Source organism: Schistocerca serialis, chromosome 11 (genome assembly GCF_023864345.2).
Source record: "Schistocerca serialis cubense isolate TAMUIC-IGC-003099 chromosome 11, iqSchSeri2.2, whole genome shotgun sequence".
Classification (NCBI taxonomy): domain Eukaryota; kingdom Metazoa; phylum Arthropoda; class Insecta; order Orthoptera; family Acrididae; genus Schistocerca; species Schistocerca serialis.
Genome location: NC_064648.1, coordinates 140,427,546 through 140,448,681, shown reverse-complemented (window position 1 = coordinate 140,448,681; position 21,136 = coordinate 140,427,546). Strand labels below are relative to the sequence as shown.

Genomic DNA, 21,136 nt, shown 5'->3' with positions numbered 1-21,136 from the left:
CTACAAATCTCGCTGCAGAACTCAACTATTACATATATTCTTGATGGAACAGTCCATAGCTGTACTTTCGGTTCATAGCGTGCACGCTGGACACTACGAACAGGCAGTTCACCTGTGGACTGTTCCATCAAAAAATAATTTGGGAGAAACTGAAGATTCACATACATGTTCTTGTCAAACCAAACGGGTGCTCCTGAGTAATACTTTATTACGACAAACAAAGAATTATTCAACTGTTGTGGCTTCAAGAAGAACACATTGTTACACCTGTAGTTGCCTACAGTATAAAGTGTGTTGCTGTTGCGTAGAGAAAGGAATACACAGTTTATATCATAGCAAGCGGATCTCTTGACATTAATACGTTAAGAGTAATTTCATCGTCTTTTGTGTAAGTAAATGAAAAATAGCAATGCAGGTGGTTGTAGACAAACTTCCACAAAGAGGGGCTGATACGATAGCCACCTCCCTGAAATATGGCTTGTGTTGACAAATTGGTCTGCATACATACATACATACATTGATCCTTGTTGCATAGAGCATTAATACATTTCGTAATGATGTGGGATGTGTCACTTGAACACAAGTTTTCTTTGCACAAAATAGTAAATATTTTTATAGTTAATACTTCATGTTTAAAAATTCATCTATTGAGTAGGAGTTGTCATTCAGGAATACTTTTTTCTTTTAAATGTTGGTTAGATATCTGCCGGATTTTTAATGCTATTTGGTAAATGACCAAATACTTTTGTGGCAACATAATTCACACCTTTTTGTGACAAAGTGAGATTTAATCCAGAGTAGTGAAGATAATGGTTTCTTCTAGTGTTGTAGCTATGCACTTTGCTGTTATTTTTGAACTGGGGTGGGTCATTGACAAATGTCATAAATGAATATATGTACTGCGAAGGTACTGTGAATATCGCAAGTTCATTGGATAAATGTTCACAAGGTCATCTTCGGTGGGCTCCAGCTGTTAGCCTGATGCTATGAATACTTTTCCTCTTAGTGACGAATTGCCCCCAAATACGATACCATGTGTAAGCAGTGAATGAAAATAGGCATAGTAGGCTAATTTAATGATGTTCATCACCAATATTTTGCAATAACCGCAGTGGCGTAAGTAGCTCAACCTATTTCAGCAGATCATCGATGTTTTTTCAAATTCAATTTCTCATCAGTGTACACATCCAGAAATTTTGAATACCCTGCCTTAGCAACAGACTTGCGTTCATAGCCTATATTTATCAATGTTTTTATGCCATTTACTGCACAGAATTGTATACACTGTTTTTTCTTAAAATTTAATGAGTGTCCACTTGCAGAGAACCACTTAGTAATTTTGTGAAAGACATTATTTACAATTTCCTTGGGTGTGATTACTGTACTTGTATCATTAGCAAAAAGAACTAGCTTTGCATCTTCATGAATATAGAGTGACGAGTCATTAATATATATCGAGAACAGTAAGGGACCCAAGACTGAACTGTCTGGGACACCATTTTTGCAGACAATCTGTAGTGCTAATTTCAGCCTTCTGCATTCTTCCAGTTAAATATGAATTAAACCATTTGTGCACTGTCCCACTCATGCCACAGTACTTAAGCTTGTGCAGAAGAAATTCGTGATTCACACCATCAAAAGCCTTTGAGAGGTGACAAAATATCCTAATGGGTAATGTTTGGTTATTCAGTGCATTTACTATTTGATCAGTGAAAGCATATTTATAGCATTTTCTCTTGAAAAGCCTTTCTGAAAACCAAACTGACATTTTGTTAGTACTTCATTTTTACAGGTACGTGATGCTACTCCTGAATACATTACTTTTTCAAGACTTTTGAATAAAGCTATTAGAAGTGAGACTGGCTGGTAGTTGTTAGCATCAGACCTATCCCCATTTTGGAAATACGGAAGCGTCCGATCCCGCCCATCTGCTTTGACGTTCCAAATATGGCGGAAACGACCGTAAACCACGATTCCAATATGGCGCATGTAAAGTCGTTACGTACACATTATGAGGGCGAAAATACATCGAAAAACAAACACACACACTTTCCACAAAAAGCCTAATGACACTAACGGGACAAGTGCGGGAAATGGGGTGTTTTTGGGTGGGGGCAAACTAAATATAAACTAATTTGGACGCCCACCCCCATACAAAACACAAAACGACGAAAAAAACAGACATCACAAAACTCCCCAAATACCACTAAACACAATATCATCTGGAATCGGACACTTCCCTTGACCTATATAGCTCAACAGCAGCTCCCGATCCCATAAATTAGGATCAAACCCTTTCCTTGGCCTATATAGCTCAAAAACATCTCCCGATACCAATACCAACATACACAGCCACACATTGGGATCGAACACCTCCCTTGACCTGCGCACTGTTAATTTTGTCCGTCATATCCATTCCTGAACAAAAACAACCGATTAATTTTACTAAAATTACCATACGATGTACAGCGAACACTAAATTAACCTTCACACAAAATCTTTAACTCACTGAAACGAATTCCACTACAAACACAGCCGACACACTAACAATTCTGGATAATGAACAAAAGCAAACTGAGCCCATTACACCACACGAACGAAAACCCTGAACATACCACCAGAGCACAACAAACCACGACACGACGACATCTACAAACACGCCACACTCACAAACCAAACTCCGCGCCGTCGTGACGTGACACACAACACCCTTACGTCACGGGTCAAAGCCGACGCGTGGGATCGGACGCTTCTGTCGCCCCCTCATTTTTACGCAGTTTTTGAACAACAGAGTATTTCAGTCTATGAGGAAAAATACATATCTGGCTGAGACTCCTACTTATTTGTTGGGAACAAGATTTCAGTACTCCGTAGCACAGCGAGAGGTAGGTTGGTGTGGAGTAAGGTGGTATGGCTGTGAGACGGGTAGGACAATGAACGTGAATGCGAAATAAAGGGTGGGGCTACGGGGTTCGTATGTAGCATGTACTTCATCATAAGAGCAAACCAGATGTAAACAAACGCAAGCGCGCTGACTGGTCAGCAGCCGTAACTCTCCTAAACTGGTGGTGCTCCGCTCTCGGAAGTAGGTCCAACTTAAGTGTTCGATAGCTTATTACTATGTCAGTGTGGAAGAACCTTTCAGACATTCTGACGTATTAACAGCCATCAACGTCTATCTTAATCGTACTTTACCTACGTAACTTTTATCTTAAATTGTGTACAGTCACAGTCTCTGTAACCAGTACGTGTGCTCTGATTGTCTCGCTGTTCATACGTACCGCGAAAATGGACGACACTGCTTCCTGCTTCGTAGTGAAACACGCACGTGGAACACCGTTAATGGCGAGAAACAAGTAGTTAATGTTCTTCACAAGATTACAGACAAAAATCAGCTTTTGACTTTTTTTCGAGTAGGACCATGTATCAGAAATAAGGGAGGTGTTAACTACATGCGTGGCGTGATACAGGGTCGTAGACTGACCATCGTGTGTGCCGGCGGGCGGTGGCTCTACACTCCACGTGGTGCGAAATTTTCTTTGTTAGGTTTGAATACCTAAAGCATTTAAATATGAAACTCATCACATGTACATATACATCTATATGGTTACTCTGCAATTCACACTTAAGTGCCTGGCAGAGGGTTTATCGAACCATTTTCATACTAATACTATACCATTCCACTCTCGAATGGCGCGTGGGAAAAAGGAACACCTATATCTTTCCGTTCGAGCTCTGATTTCTCTTATTTTAATATCATGATCATTTCTTCCTATGTAGTTGGGTGTCGACAAAATATTTACACATTCGGGAGAGAAAGTTGGAGATTGAAATATTGTAAATAGATCTCTCCTCAATCAAGACTGCCTTTGATTCAGTGACTCTCAGCCCAACTCGCGTATCATATCAGTTACACTCTCAGCCTTGTTTCGCGATAACACGAAATGGGCTGCCCTTTCTTCAACTTTTTCGATGTCCTCCGTCAAGCCTATCTGGTAAGGATCCTATACCGCGCAGCAATATTCCAGCAGAGGATGGACAAGTGTGATGTAGGCTGTCTCTTTAGTGTGACCTGTTCTGCCAACAAAGCGCAGTCTTTGTTTCGCCTTCCCCACAATATTATCTATGTGATATTTCCAATTTAAGTTGCTCGTAATTGTAAATCCTAGGTATTTAGTCGAATTGACAGCCCTAAGATTTGTGCGATTTATCGTATACCCAAAATTACTCGGATTTCTTTTAGTACCCATGTGGATGACCTCGCACTTTTCTTTTGCTTAGTGCCAATTGCCACTTTTCGCACCTTACAGAAATTCTCCCTAGGTCATTTTGTAGTTGGAATTGATCGTCTGATGACTTCGCTAGACTGTAAATTACAGCGTCATCTGCAAACAGTCTAAGGGGGCTGCTCAGATATCTCCTAGATAAAGTATGTAAATCAGGAACAGCAGAGGCCCTATGACACTACCTTGCGGAACGCCTGATATCACTTCTGTTCTACTCTATGATTTCCGTCTATCGCCACGAACTGTGACCTCTCTCGGAGAGGAAATCACGAATCCAATCACACAACTGAGACGATACTCCATATGCACGCAATTTAATACTCGCTTGTGAGGAACGGTATCGAAAACCTTATGGAAGTCTAGGAATATGGAATCGATCTGAGATCCCTTGTGGACAGCACTCATTACTTCATCGGAATGGAAAGCTAGCTGTGTTGCACAAGAACGATATTTTCTGAATCCGTGTTGGTTATGTATCAATAAATCATTTTCTTCAAGGTGATTTATAATGTTAAAGTACATTACGTGCTCCAGAATCCTCCTGCAAATTGGTCAGTGATATGGGTCTGTAATTAAATGGATTACTCCTATTTCCTTCCTTCAGTATTGGTGTGACCTGTGCTACTTTTCAGTCTTCAGGAACAGACATTTCGCCAAGTGAGCAGTTGTATGTGATTGCCAAGAAAGGCGGTATTGTGTCTGCATACTCTGAAAGGAACCTGATTGGTATACCATCTGGACCGGAAGAATTGCATTTCTTAAGTGATTTGAGTTGTATCGCAACACCTAAGCTACCTACTTTTATGTCACTCTTGCTAACAGCTGCTGTGGTTTTTCAGAGGCACCACCATCGGTAACTTCTCCATAGCTATCGCGGTGTTGACTGTTTTTTGCCACTGGTGTACTTTACATACGACCAGATTCTCTTTGGGTTTTCTACCATATTTTGAGACAATATTTCATTGTGGAAACTATTAAAAGCATCTCGCATAGACGTCCGCACTAAATTTCGAGCTTCCGTGAAACTTAGCCAGTTTTGGGGCTTCTGCGTTCTTCTTAATTTGGCTTGCTTTTTTCGTTGCTTCTGCAACAGTGTTCTGATGTGTTTTGTGTACCATGATGCATAAGTCCCGTCTCTTATTAACTTAGACGATATGGATCTATTGCTGTCGATACTGTATCTTTGAATTTGAACCATATCTGGTCTACACTTACATAATTAGCTTGGGAGGAATGGAGACTCTCTCTTAGGAAGGCATCAAGCAGAATTTTTATCTGCTGTTTTAAATAGATATATTTTGCGTTTATTTTTAGTGGTTTTGGTTGATATGGTTTTCAGCCATATACGGCAATTAACTTGTTCGTCACCAATTTTAAGAAAAATGCACATCTTGTAGTTTACAATTACATATCACACGAAAATTTCTGGTTTTCATTGCAAGTATACATTCTTAATTACAGATATATTATAAAAGATTGCAAAATATCGTTGAAGATAAAATATTACGTGATTAAATTTTTTGGAAAAAATTGAAAAGTACTCTGTTTGAATATGCCCATTGTTTTGTATGACAGATGTGGTCTCACAAGAGCCAGAGCGATAAATGTCGCAGAAAGATGGAAGACAATTTTGATGGCGTCGAGCACGCTGTACAAATGGATTATTTTTAGAGTTGTGGTCGTAACACTGCAGTCTGAACCCGACAGAATCGATATGGAGCAGAGTTAAGGGAATTGTCGCGAGGAATAACAAGACATTACGCTGTCAAACGTACTGCAACTAATGCGCGAAGCTTTGTGACACGTCGCTGCCTAACGATGGCGAACTGCAGAACAGCACGTCACGAAAGAGGAGGAGGAGGAGGAGGAAATGTGGACATTTTTCTGGCTTGGGGTTCTGTCTCCGATAGACTCGTTATCAACCTAGCTGTACTGAAGTGTGTTCAGCGGTGTCAGATGTGGAAGGAGTTCAGAGATTACCAGACAGCTGACTCCGATACCTTCAGTGGCTTAGTATTTTACTACATTGCGCTACTACAGTGCGCTTTCACGCCACACACAGCTCAAGTAGAAAAATTACCCTCGTTAGTCACGAATTTTCATCACTCCTGCTTTTAATTAAAATACTATGTTCGCTAATATCGATGGCATGTTATACTTTCCGTCCGGTCGTCTGAGGAGAAAATCGCCTGAGTTTTGCCATATATTATTTCCTTCTGTTTAAAAATTCACATCCAAAGCTGTATTGTCCTCTGCTCGTCTCTTTCTACGTCTGAACCGCCACTGCTCACACCAGTGCACGTTAGCTGGACCACTTGCCCGGCCAGCGCTGTCAAAGCTAAACGCGCCGGTAAAGCTGTTGTCCCGTATTACAGCACAAGTCGATAGGCACAGCATAAAACGAACCCTCATCATCGTACTTGATTGCACTTGTGACCGCTTGGCTTCCGCTCCACCTGAAACTAAATCCAAAGAGGTTCCAGCAAACGCGGAAGAGTGCATAGTGTAATGTTTACATGAAGTTTAATGTGATCGACGGAGTATATTCCGATGTCCAGATTTGCAATACATTCAACGCACTTTGCCGTATATATCATGCCTTCCAAATTAAAATCTTAAACTGCTAGGGCACAACCACGTACCGTAAAACAAGACTCCCCACCGAGTGTCTTAGCGACGCCACACACTGGCTTTGACCTGTGTCGTAGTTTCACGGGCTCTCTCTCTACTCTCAGTACAGAGGCAGAACACAACACTGACCTTTGTTTCCCTCCCACATTGTTGCTTGGAAGGCAGGGTGTGCTGACACTTTTCTGCAGCTGAGACTGAAAGGGCAGTTTGTGATTTGGTGAAGTGTATGAATGTGCTGTGATGGAAACAAACTAAATAGTCCTTCTTACTACACGTATTTTGCGCATACTGCGTTTTCGTGAGTGGTTTATCCGGCGTTTTCGTCGTCGGTCAAAGAAGATGAGCAGCGGTAGCAACAGGTGCGGTGTTTTCTTATTCCTAGTCTGGACACATCTCGTAGAGTACTGGTCCGTATTTCCTTTCACGAAATTCGTGCAGCAAGAGTCGTCATGCGCTGTTAAACGTGCATTCAGTCTGCGTCGGAAAACATCTTTCTGTTCACTCTTTAGGTGTTTCTGATCATGTGATCTTCTGATGCAAAGCTGTAAAGTGTTATATGGAACCGAGAATTCAAATGTTGGTTCACTCATCAGTATGCTAATGAATAGACAGTAATAAATTTGTCATCGGGATGGAAATTTCATTTTTAGCTACGTAATGCATACGAAGTTGTACGGAGAATTTTCCCGTCATTTAGAAGTCAGTAACTTTTCTCATGACTTCAGTTGTGTCGTTTTGTGTTTGGTGGGAAACAGCAGTCGCAGTAGACGCCAGGTTATATTCGGTTTCCGCGAAGCGTAAGTGGTGCATTTCGGAGTCATTATTTATTAAATTGCACACCACGAAACTCTGTGATCCATTTTAGGGTACATAGGTATTGGAAAACTGAAACGCCCTTCGCAAGTGTGCAGTCCAGGCATGCAGTACAGAGCATTGGACAGCGTCTCCAGTACTTGGAGCTGGAACAACGGTTCTGCTCGATTGGTCGGCTGTGTTCCTGTGAAGACAAAAAAAGGAAATGGCGGAAGACAAGACTTTATGTGGGCCGTCAAGAATGGTTAAAAAAAGAAACTTATCACACTGTTACCCCGTGAGTTGAAGACATTTGCACGTGACTGTTATAATTATTTATCCATAAAAAAACGTAATCATTTGTCATGGCTGCTACTGAATAGGAGGTCCTAAATTCCGTATTATGAAACAGCACCGTTTCAGGGCAACTCTACATGGAAGATTTTTTAAAACACGACACTTTCTTTCTGATGTGTTATCAGACGTCATATAAGGACGTATCGGCTGCTAAAGCCTTCATTACATTCAGTTTACGGTGCGGGGGCTGATCTTCCAGCGGTTGATTGTGAGGCAGCGGTTGTAAGCGTTGAGTTACAGAGCAGAGGGTAGCTACGGAGGTGACTCGCGTCCTACCATCTCACCTTCACGTTTGTAAAGGTTCTGGGACTTCTTTATTAAGTTAATTGCAGTTAGTCCTTAAATATTATTTTGTACATACAGTAGTTCCTTCTGTCTGGAGGTGTGCGTATCAGTTCCCTCTGTCTGGAGGTGTGCGTATCAGGTCTGGGTTGTCATTGTCAATAATTTTCATATCTACATATTAAGTGTGAAACTCGCAAATGCGAATAAATATTCACACGTTGATCATCTGGCAAAGCAAATTACCGTTCAAAATAAAAAGCGTAGAACTGACGGACACATTTGCAACAGAATAAAGAGGTAGCATGGTCTCAGCTATACATAAAATGTAGCCATATTTAATGTGTACAAAAGACAATTTACGAGCTAGTTTTTCTAGGCCACGTCTTTCCCAGATAAACGTCTCAGATTAAAGTACATCTTCAACCACTAAAATTACGCTTTTCTTCATTTTACTACAACAAATGTTACCGATAGTGACGTGTTTTCGAGATGTGCTAGCTGGTGTCAGTGTTTCGAAACGGCATTACTCACTGGACACAATGTAAACGAGCTGATGGTTTACTTCGACTGTTACAATGGCTGCCCGCCTTTTCTGACAACGGACCAACTCCACACATCAGCTTTCAGAGCCATCGGTGGAAATATTGTGGCTATGTCAGGCCAATACAGGTGACTTCTTCTTTATCGTCCGAAGATCGCGATCCACACCAAAATCGGCAAAGCGTGTTGATACCACAGACATGAGCGATGTCTTGCTGCAATCCGTAATGACAAATGAGAGAGGCTCCTAAGAACACGCCCCGTCTCTAAGCACTGCAGCGCCATCACACAGAGGTCGGTATTGAGCCAAACAAGGACTCGCTCTGCTCAGTTAGTGACCTGCGATGAAGCAGTCCTCATCTAGTTAGGACAAGAGTGCTATTAAAGTCTCAGATTGAACTGTTTTGTAAATGTTGTACTTATACTGTAAGGGATCGGTTTGTAATTGTGTGATCAAGTGATGCTTTATTGTTCGAAGACAGTCATAAATATTCGGATCATCCGTGTGGCAAAGGACTATATAAAGTTAAGTAAATCTTATTATCATTCTTGTAATAAAGTGAACTAATATTTCATACGTTGTAGTTTCAAGCATACATCTCCCAGGGCAATCAAAGAGCCTGCAGCTATGACTGAACGACTGTAGTTTCTTATGGTCGTAAAAACTTCTTTAGCCACTTAAACATCCCAAGACAAAGGGGAACAGCGAGTAAGCAGTGGAAAAGATTGACTTCATTACCGCCGAAAAAGGTGAAGAGCCAGCACTGGGCAAGGTGCTGGTGGTTTTTTTATGGTTGGGAGAGTTGAGGGAGGGTCTGCCAAGGCGGTGTGTTGACAGATTATGCTTGTAAAAGGGAACACCGCCACAGGTGCAGTCTACTCAAATCTCCTGACTAAGCATCGTGGAAAGTTGTCCAAGCAGGCGGGTTTCTACACACTTCTACAGCAATATCCGACAAGCCACCTAACGGTGTGTGGCCGAGGGTACTTCTGATACCACTAATTCATCCGCTCCCCCTCTGTCGTCAAAATGACGTCACGTTTGCAGAAACTCCTGTGAACTGTAGGTTGCCCTTAACACAGCTGCAAGGTCAGACCACATCGCTATCTCTGCGGAAGACGAAATATTAATAGTAAACTCAGACTTTTTTCAGATCCAGTTATCTATGATGTATTGTCTGAAAGCAGCTGCATAAATATTCAGTCAGATCTTGATAAGATTTCGTAGCGGTGGAAAGACGGCAACTTGATTTAAATGTTCATAAATGTAAAAATGTGCCTGCAGAAATCGAAAAAAGTAGTATTCTATGACTATAATATCGAGTAACTGTTGGAATCGGCCGACACATAAAAAGTACCTGGTATGAGATGGAATACGCTTAGTTGTAGGTAAAGCAGGTGACAGACTTCCGTTTACTGGTAGAATACTGGGGAAGAGCGGTCAGCGTACGGTGGACTTTGCTTACAAACCACTCGTACCACCGGTTCCAGATTTTGCTCAAGTGTGTGGGACCCGCACCAAATAGCATTAACAAGGGACTCTGAACGTATACACAGGAGGGCAGCACCAATGGTCACAGGTTTCTCTCACCCGTGGGAGTATAACTGAGATACGCAAGGAACTGAACTTACAGACTCTCAAAGGCAGACCCAAACTATACCGGAAAGTCTGTTAAAGTTTCAAGAAGCTCCTTTAGATGGTGATGTTAGGAATGTACTAAAACCCCCTACGTATCGCTCACATAGAGATCGTGAAGGTAAGATTAGAATAATTACTACACGTACAAAGGCATTCAGTCATTCTCTCCATTCGTGAATGGAACAGGAACAACCATTAATAACTGGTGCAGTGGGACGTACTCTCTGCCACGGTCGTTTGCAGAGTATATAGATGCAGAAGCGGATGTAGAAGATGCTGTTTAGCATCGTATTATCATTGCACCTTTCGTAGTTTCGGGCCCTTCTCGTTCTCATTTTCCTCTGTTTTTTCATCGCAGTGCATCTTAATTTTCGTTTCATCACAGACGCAGGAATTCTGCTGTAGATTTCTTCTGCACTTTCTTGAGCCGGCTATTCATCCACAATTGTTCGTACCTGTACTTTAGTCGATTCCAAGTTGAGCTCCCATTTTCTCTGTCGGAATTATCTAATTTCGTTCCTCGTTTCAACTCGCAAGTACTTTGGATTCCTAAAATTTTTAATGATTCCAGTTTAAGTGGTCTGCCTGTATGTATTTATCATTCGCTCAAGGCTTCTGTGCAGGTTCTGTATCTGGAACATCGAGCGTTTCCGTAAGTGTACTTTCCACTTACAAAACTCCTACGATTTTTTTCTGACCGAAGTGTCTCTGGAATTCCCCTACTTGGATTTCCTATGTTGTCAATCAACCTTGACATTTGTATTCATTGCGTCCACCGGAAGATAATGGCGTATTTACAGCTACACGTGCAAACTGAGGCAGTCTGTTAGTGGTAGATGAGTGGAACTCAGACATCTAACGATAGTGAAATGACATTCTTTGAAGTCGATACAGTGAAGTTTGGCGTCGGATCACAGTGGAATCCTCTTTCACAAGTATTAGGACATTCTTAAAGTAGTTTGATTAGTTACTGGGAGTTCTTTCAGAAGCAAATGGGTTCGTTTTACCGGCGATGATCTTTCTAGAGTTAATAAACTTTTTCTGAATTGCCGTTTTTATACAAAGCATCATCAGGAAAAGAAGGGTGAAGTACGAATAAAGTTTCGTAACTAATATATATATATATATATATATATATATATATATATATATATATATATATATATATATATATAATATTCTGCATATATGACTGCATTGCTTTACTAACATACATAAAAACTAAACTTCATAAACATAGACACATTCAAACAATGCACTTCAAAACATGCTTGTAATGCCACTGCCTTATATGATGATTCATTGCTTTTTCCAGGAAATGATTACGATTGAAAATACTGAGAAGCTGAAAGAACGATTTCTGACAAATGAACGATAATGTACACGTCTAAAACACGCAAACCGTTCAGCTACTGTACGGCGTGCACTGCTAGTAACTTGGTACTTATCAGAACACCTAACAGCTTTCGAAAGCTTTGACTACATTAGTAGCAGATTGCAGAAATCCTTGTAGGTAAGATCTTGATAACGAGTCTTAACTATTACAATTGCTTCTATAGTTCGTCGTAAAACGGTTTTTCTTAAAAATTTAAAACGAATTCACAGTTGAAAATACTCATTCCACAACAGCATTTGTGCCTGGTGAAGCACGACCAAACCTCACAAGCATCTCTATATTTTTACATAAAGTACCTGTACTTTAAAGTGTATGGAATACATCACACCATCTCTCAAGAGTTTCCAAATTAGCTTTTTCCCATTCCTCAAGTTTCTGGGATACAATGTTGTTCAGGCATCCTGTCTCAACTGAAATGTTGCACATCAGTCTACTGTCTTAGGAATTTCAGACAATTTAACAGTTAAGCCCAAGAAACGGAAATTTTCAGTGTTACCCAATGAAACGATTTCAGAGGATGAAACACACAACTTCCCTTCTCTAAATAAGTCACAAAAGTGTCATAAAATAAATTGATAACTGGTTCATACCGGACTGAAAATGCCTTCCTTTACCAAGTTAATTAAAAATCGACAAACCAACTGAAGTTCGAAGTTTACCAAATTTCCTGTCACCGATTTTTTCTTTAAGCAGCTCTACCTCTTCAGCTGAATGTGTAACTGAAATCGTAGTTGTTTCAAACTTTTGGACTGAATCTGAAAAGATTTTCATTAGCTTTGTGTGAAATGAAGGCAAAGACGTGTCTGTGGGTTCTCACAAAATTTGCACCAATGGAAGACAGCTATACTGAGACAGAAAATAAGGTTTCAGAGGTTTATACAGATCAATGTCTTGCAACTCGCGGCAACAATGATAACCATCTAGTGTTAATACTACCTAGAACTTGTTTGTATTCAGCATCAACGAAATCACAGAAGGATTTCAGTTTCTCCACAAGCTGAGTGTAAATGTGAAAATACTGGAAAAACTTAATTCGCTGTTGTTTCTGTGTGAGTGGGGAGAATTTCTGCACTCTACCACCGCTCTGTACCACGTGGACAGCACAACGGATGCCTTCAGTGCTCATCTAGAGAACGCTGTTCAGTTTGCAATAAACATTGTTTGTTCCTGCTATCTTGTGCCTACCAACGTTGAAATTACAATTATATGCACAAAATGTGGCAATCTCGTAAACTATATTTTTCTTTTTTAAAATACCCAGACTACAGCTAGCTAATAATGCTACCGCTTCTCCGCCATTGTTCATAAGGGAGATTATGTTGCGCTGACCAACTTTCTGCACGAGTGAATTATCGAGCTAGAATCGGTACCAGCTTTCAGGTTTTGTCATTTGATGCATCATCAGCCATCACAGGCAGATACTTTGCATCTTCAAATCCTGACTCAACGCACTGCGTAAGGCCATAAAACGTTCACTGAGATGGACTCGCATTTTGTCCTAGAACATGTTTCTTCTGAAACAGCTCTCGGATCACAAGAACCATGCAGTCCTTTAACGGAAAGAACGTGTGTTTCGCGGTAGCGATGCTTTCATCTTCCTGTTTGTACTTCATTCGTACTAACAGAGCGCCCGCATCTCGTGGTCGTGCGGTAGCGTTCTCGCTTCCCACGCCCGGGTTCCCGGGTTCGATTCCCGGCGGGGTCAGGGATTTTCTCTGCCTCGTGATGGCTGGGTGTTGTGTGCTGTCCTTAGGTTAGTTAGGTTTAAGTAGTTCTAGGGGACTGATGACCATAGATGTTAAGTCCCATAGTGCTCAGAGCCATTTTTTACTACCAGAGCAAGAAGTTACACTGTCTGTTCCCGAAGAAACTGCTCACGGGTACATCTTTTTCTTCGTGTGATGCGTTATATCGGCAAGCCCTCCATGTTTGTTCAGTGGAAAAAACTGAACGTCGCAGCACATTTTACTTTCGTATAGTCGTGGTTTCCTTCAAAAAAGCGAACTTGTCTTCCATGGTTTTAGAGCAAGACGAGTTTCGTTTCCCCGTTTTAACGGGCTCAAGCTAGTTTCACACAACGAACAACAGAGATTGGAGCGCACCGAAGCAAGTTTGCCGAATCTAGTGCTGAAACTGCCGCCTGCTTCTCATTGTTCTCTCAAACAGTCCGAAGACATCGTGTCGGTCACATCTTCTGCAACTGTATGTCATCTACCAGTGAATAGCTAGTTCGTAACTGCAAGTAGAATTGCACGTTGATAGCCCTGTAACGTTCTTTAACGAAAACTTGTTACATCCGTCCGTTATTTCTGCAGTAGTAAGTGATGGATACGAATCGCGAAGCTCACGCTTGAGTCACTTTCACCGAGCGTGATGACGGGAAATCTTCTGTCCACACCTGTCCTCATCCTGTGACCAAAATACAGCTTCTGTATTCCATCTTTGAATTCTAGACAAAGCAAGACTCACGAAAATGTTAAAAAAAAGTCTGTCATGCGAAATTGACGTAGAAATAATTAAAAACACAAAATGAAACAAAATGTCACTTCTGATTACGAAAAAGCCGGGGCATTTTGCCTCCCATTGGATAGTCAGCGGGACACAGAACGAAAAAATGGCCATTCCCATTAAAGACGGGGCTTCTGGTGACGTTAGCCTAGGTCCTGGTGTGTACATGCCTTAAAATGGCTTCTACATGCGACACCTCATCGGAAAGGCGAAAACCGAATTTCGCAAACTGCTTTTCGGTCTCGTGGTTACATGTTAAGGCCTGAAACGCATTTGCTGCCCAGTTAAATATGGCACCAGTCTGTGCAACTGCTGTTCCTATGCGCGTAGACGAGGTGTAAATAGTTGGTCTAATATTTCTACTTGTCCTTTACCGTACAAAAAGCCACTCCGTCCATATTACCTGAAAGTTTTTAATAATAAGAAGAAACCTCTCAGCCCAAGCATGTTTGAAAACCGTATGCGTTTACTTGGAAGCGAAAATCGATTGCGGAATTGGAAAACAGGCAACTAGAAGCGGTTTCCAAAAATCGATTTTTAAGGCTTTATATAACCACCCAGAAGCGGTATCGGGAAGTCGATATAAGAAAGTCGGTGTTTGGAACGCCATGCGAAGGGGGTGTGTGCTGCCAGCTGTATAGCGCGGTACGAGGGGGAGGGATGGAGGCAGGCAGCCCGGCAGTGCCGACACCGACGTAGACGCCCCGCTGGCCCTGCTGCAGCCGTTCCCTCGCCTGCCGCGGGCCGAGCTGGCAACGCCGCCCCGTGACGTCAGAGCTGGGTGGGGGCTGCCGCGCGCCCCGGCTGTCTGTGCGGCCCAGTTGTGACGCAGCAGCCGTACGGAGAGCAGTGCGCCGCCAGAGCATCTCTTCTCCGCGAGAGTACCAGAGGAAGGTAAGGCGGGCAGCTCGCCTGTGCTGGAATTTCAGGGAGCTGTGGGTGTTGTTCTGCACGCTTTTGTCTGGTTTGTCGCCTAACTCACGGCAGACCTGCTCCTAATCCATTGTAGTACTTTAATTACAAAATAGAATTGTTGGTAACAAACGAATGGCGAATAGTGTGTTAAATTTCCCTGTCGGGTGTTTAATAATTCGCTGTTTGTTATTTGCCGTAATGCTACAGTCATCTGATTGCTGAAAGCTTCCATTAGAATAATGTGGAACGAACGGAAAATAGCACCACTTTCCGTCGGGTATTGTTTCGATGTGCCTGTAGTCCCTCGCAGGTATACGTTCTGGGTGTTGACAAATTTTTAAATTCAGATAAATGTGATAGCTCGAAATTAATAACGTCTGCTATCTAACAGCTATGCTCAACACATTCATCAGCAGCTGTCAATAATAATAATAATAATAATAATAATAATAATAGTAATAATAATAATAGGCGTTACTTCTCTGCAAAAAGGAAGAAATGGTTTTGTTGATTTCGTTTTGTCCATAATTAAGTAGTTTATGGTAAGAACGGAATAATGTTTTGAGCTTCCACTACCCTTCGTTTCGCGTTTTTTGTGTAACTTAGTTTTCGTGGTTTTGTATTTTTCTCGGCAAGGTTCCTAATTCATGTGTTGTTAGTTAACTAATAAACTTCTGGGCGGAAAATCGGGCGTTCTTACGTTGCATCCACCTAAAAACTTACGGTTATTATACACTTCCCTGTTGGCTTGTAGTCACGCTTGATTTCGTCACTTTTGTGACAACGGATTTCGTCTTGAATGCCGTAAATTCTTGGCGGCCAACTTTTCCTTTCCAGGTAATTTTCTTTTCTGTTGGCACTTAATACACGTTCAATAGAGTTCTCGTTGCTACTCCACTGGAAAGCCGATTTCTTCACAGTAGACAGCCAACTCCAGACATATACGGCAGTTTGCGTAAATGATTAAATTCAGTTGGTACCATCTGCCGACAACGTGACTTAACTAGAAGACAAGTGAGGCGCTAAGAGCCGTAACGGCCAAGAGCACTTAGTCTTCGGCCCCCTATATTTAAGTGAATATCAGAGAAACCAGTGACAGCTCTGTGAGTGTTCAGATATAAGTACAATGTGGCCCTACAGTACAGATAAACTGACCCAACAGATGTCAGAAGCATGAATAAATGCTACTGTCTAACAATCGACGATTAGGTGCTTCATGGTTCTCCGTCCCACAAATGTATTACTGTACGATAAATTTTAAAACATCTCGTTCAGAATGTCAGAAAATAAATTTTTTTTCCCCCTCAGTATAACATACGGATGCCGGATCTGATTTTGCTATGTGTAGTGTGTGTCCGTGGTGTATGCTGCCGCTAGCGGGATTTATGGCGAACGTAGATAAATTTGCTGCCGGGTGCTACCAAGTGGTGGCATTGACGTAGCAAGTAATTGTTCATAAAACCCTATGTATTTCGCCGGTAGGGAATTATACGTCACGCCAGTTGCGCATGTGCAGAAACTTGTGTAAGGCCCGTTCCCACCAAAAAACCGCGGGGCTGGGCCTCGGTTGCCACGTGCGTCGCTCTTTGCACACGACCCGGTGCCGCGCCGCCAATCACAGAACGCGTTGAGCGTGACGTCACTCACACAACCCCGGGCCACACGAACTTTCGCCTCGCCGAAGCGCTCTGGCGTAGACCCGGCGGCAGGTATGAAACACTTACCATCCGATTTAAAGGAAACGGTTTGGTGAAAAAAATTTTATTCTTCTGCGTCTTACGGCCTGATGCCTTTTGTCGATAAAGAGCTGAATTTCTTTTCGTTATTCGTCGTGGTTGCGTGCTCCATCGTATTTACGTAAACCGTTACACGAATTTTTAATGAGCTTTCAGAGGTGAAAAGCCATTGCGTGGGCATTGCCTATAGTTCATTTCAGGTAATACATTATTGCGTATGAAATATAGTCAACATGCCGAAATTGTTTTTAAAGTTGAGAGCAGAGCGGTAGCTATGACCGCTCTCCAGATGGTTCAGTGGTGCGTCGGCGGGCCGCCCACCATGCGGCCCACACTCCGCCCTGCTCCTCGTCAACCACGTGGCTGTTATCGGCCCCAGATTTCCTAAACGGTTCAAGATATCGAAACTTTTTTTTTTTTTTTTTTTTTTTTTTTTTTTTGCGAATGATAACTTCTAATGAGTCCAATATTTGGTTGCATGATAAATATCCAAAATTTATTTACCTATCGAGATGTGAAGGTAACTACAGTTTTTCAGCATGGATCGAGTTAATTTTTTAAACGGCATTTGATAACAACTGAAATGAGAATTGCAGTGACATGGAACACTTTAATATTTACCATACTCTAAATTCACGTACAGAAGTTAAACATAAACTAATTTGACGGTATGTCATAAGATGTAATTTGCTAAGTATCTACAGCTGTTGATCGTTTCCTTTGGTAAGTAATGAATCCTTTTTTCTTGCTGCAGTGTACTTTATTTGCTAAAGACGCGTTTTGCCCTTCGCTTTAAGGCATCTTTGGTGGAATGTTGAATGATTTTGTTTTGGTATGTGACCCTTGTAGATTATAAAAGTTAATCGTATTTTTGTGTGAAAAGGTAATTACAGTTAAATAGTTTTTGGCGGAAATCTGCGTTTCTTCTCACCTGGTCAACACATTTTTGTGTTGACTCTTTTTTTTCTCCTGTCAGTAGCTGTTGACATTTTACCAAAAGCTGTAATTTAAGGTCGTAACTACAGTGTGTTCAATGCATGTCTCCTCTTCTTTCGTTTATGTACATGCTGCCAACCTAACGAATTATATGCTGAAAACTGTTTGTTTACTTCTGTTCAGTGAGTTATAGAAAGTTGGAAGTGAATGCAATAATTGTCAGAGTGGTTGAAAAGTTCGGTGTTCAGCTGATTTCAGTTTTGGTTTAAGTGTTTTGTGGAGGAGTTCATGTAAGAGTAATTCACTACTTACATTAATAGACACAATAGTAGAATAACATTTCAAAGGATGATGATTATCATAATACAAACACCCAACCCATTTGTCCCTACTCTTACATGAACCCTTCCAAAAATATTTAAACAAATAATCGAAAATCAGCTGAACATGAAAACTCTTAATTACGCTGTGGCAGATACTACATTCACGTTCAACGTCCTACAACGCACCCTAACTACGCACCCTAACTACGCGAACAGACTTCAGTTTCAGCATATACTTCGCTAGGTTGGCAACGTGTAGATAAATCAAATAAGAGACATAAATTGAACACACGGTAGTTAAGACTCTGAATCAATTTTTGGCAAAATATCCACCGCTAGTGATAGAAGACTAATTGTGGTCCACACCAAATAGCGCAAAGAATATTAAAATTATAAAGAAACAAAATTAATGTGAATATGTGCTTGTCGCAACTTTCACTCAGTTCATACTCTGTAGAAATCAAACCTGCATTTGGATCGGACTTGCTCAACTCTTGTGGAGGAAGGTGTGCAGTATACTCCTGCATCCATTTTCAATAAGCTACAGCTCGAATTCAAAAATCTTAGTAGTACATCACGCGCTTTCAAATCGAAATTAAAGTGTTTCCTCATGGGTCCAGTCCTTCTATTCTGTCGAAGATTTCCTTCAAAAATTAAGGTGATTGTTGTTGTAGTGTTGATTGACTTTATGGATTGACTTTTTCGCGTTGGTTAACATTTTATTTTTGTCATTACTTTTATGTTGTAATTTCATGTACTGACCTTGGAGATTTGCTTCTCAATTTGGCCCTGTGGAGCTTGAAGTGTAAACAAAAAATAAACAATAAGAAAAAATGTCTGTGTACTGCCAGTGCATTCGAAAGTCATGGATAATACGTAACCATTCATTGTTTGTTGTTTCATGAAGGAATACACGTCTTAACGGAAAATGCTACAAATGCAAGAGTGGCCAAAATGGTTATTAACCTGTGTGTGTGTGTGTGTGTGTGTGTGTGTGTGTGTGTGTGTGTGTGTGTGTGTGTGTACGACCTGGGAGATGACGGAAAAATGGGAATTTTTTCATCCGGTAGAAAACATGGGAAGACTCGGAAATATTTTAGAATTCCGGGAATTTTTCATTGTTTTAGTTTTCAGTTAAATTTTTATAACTTTGATTGGTAAGAACCAACGCTCTAACAAAGGCTGTTGCTGTACCTCGCTACTGCAAAATAATACTGCAGCAATAAAACGTGAACGAGAGAATAGAAAACGAAAATAACACTGGAGTTGCGAAGGAAATGCGCCATGTACAACATAAAAACACAGTGCTCATAGAAGCGTCTGCCAGTAGCAAAATGTGTGAAAGGCTTTAGGGAGACCTCATGGCAACAAATTGCCTCCGATGAGCGTGACGTCACAACTGCTTACGTTAGATCCTTCTGAGCAGTTGCGAGCGAGCTCTAGCGCAGTCGAGTCGCGTATGAGCAGTACCTTCTCCCGTTTCTGGTTACAGAAGTGTGGCAGTTAGTTGTATAAGCAACAGCAGCAAGCAGCCAGGTGCTGCCCGGAAAAATTTCACCGACGCGCCTAAGATGGCACATTCACGCATGCGTAACAGGCCCGGGTCTAGGGGACGAATGGCAAACCGGGGTATCTGTCCCAGGCAGCAATTTCAAGGGGGGGGGGGGGTAAAATTCATATTCTTGCCGAAAAAGACATCGTTTCTCAAAGCGCCTAGCATCCAGCACACGTTGGTCTATAGAGTGTCTTCATATGATTTTGAAACGCATCACTGTAGGATTTTGAACATTTTTGAACAAATAAGTCGATTTCTGAGTGAATCGTAAGTTGAAGTTTTGTATGCGTGCGTAGTGTACGTGATGTGTATGCCAGGGGAATCCCCGTCGCATCTAGAAATAAACTTTCCTGCAGACAAAAGGGGACAGGGCTAGACAAGCTGAGCGGAACAAAGACGACCGGGTGAATGCCAATCGCTGTTTATATGGTTGACTAGCATTGCGAATGATCAGCGTTGTTACAATTACTAGCGAAATCCATAGGCTGAGACTACCAGAGTGGAAATAAACGAGTAACAGGAATAAGAGGTAAGAAAGGTTACTTATTATCTTGTCGGTGTATCCATGAAAAGGAAATTCTGACAGGAAAGTTTTGGCCAGACCGTTACACTAGTAAGGGCCAGTCGTACAGTCCCCGGATAGCAGCCGCTAAACCTGTATTCTGGTAGTAGCGCGGAAAACGCGTTGTAAGAACACGAAATAACGCCTGACCGGAGAATAAACGTGGGATAACTAAACCGGTGATTGCGGTAGGGTTAGTGGAGTTAACCGGAGAATAATTTTTGACACTGGCAGGAATGGTTACAAAATAAGTGATAACAAGGTTGTTTGTTCGGACGAGGAAGGAGAAGAAACGGGGACATCAGACATATTACGGAAAAATATGACGATTCCAAATTTATATCAATTTTCGTACTACTACTACTTTCCGATCTCATGCTTGAGAAGCTAGAGAGTGTGACTGAAATGTGTAACTGTTTCCTAACACAAAAACGTTTTGCTTGTAGGTGGCCTAATAACGAATTTGATATTGGTACTTTCTGAATTATATTATGTGGTGTTATTAAAAAAAAGGCAAAACATCTTGTTTATTTGGTGTGTGTAAAAACTGCTGCAATATTATGCAGGCCTATTTCGTCTAGCAGACAGTGACAAAATACGCGTAATCAGATCGAGAAACCACACCGGTCTTGGTTACTATTTGTATTAACAGCTTTTCAGTACTAGACAGCGACA

At 41.5% G+C, this 21,136-nt stretch overlaps 1 protein-coding gene across 3 annotated transcripts in view; it reads left to right on the top strand.

The window, feature by feature from the left end:
* LOC126426865 (speckle-type POZ protein-like) overlaps nt 1-21,136 on the top strand; it is a 656,123-nt gene that overhangs the window by 1,268 nt on the left and 633,719 nt on the right. Inside the window, exon 1 of one of the 3 annotated variants that reach the window (XM_050088899.1) lies at nt 15,163-15,328. The exons of the other annotated variants lie outside the window; for them this stretch is intronic. The gene's annotated coding sequence lies outside the window, so the exon portion shown is untranslated. Of the gene's footprint in view, nt 1-15,162; nt 15,329-21,136 lie in introns of those variants that run through there. 3 annotated transcript variants of the gene reach the window in all.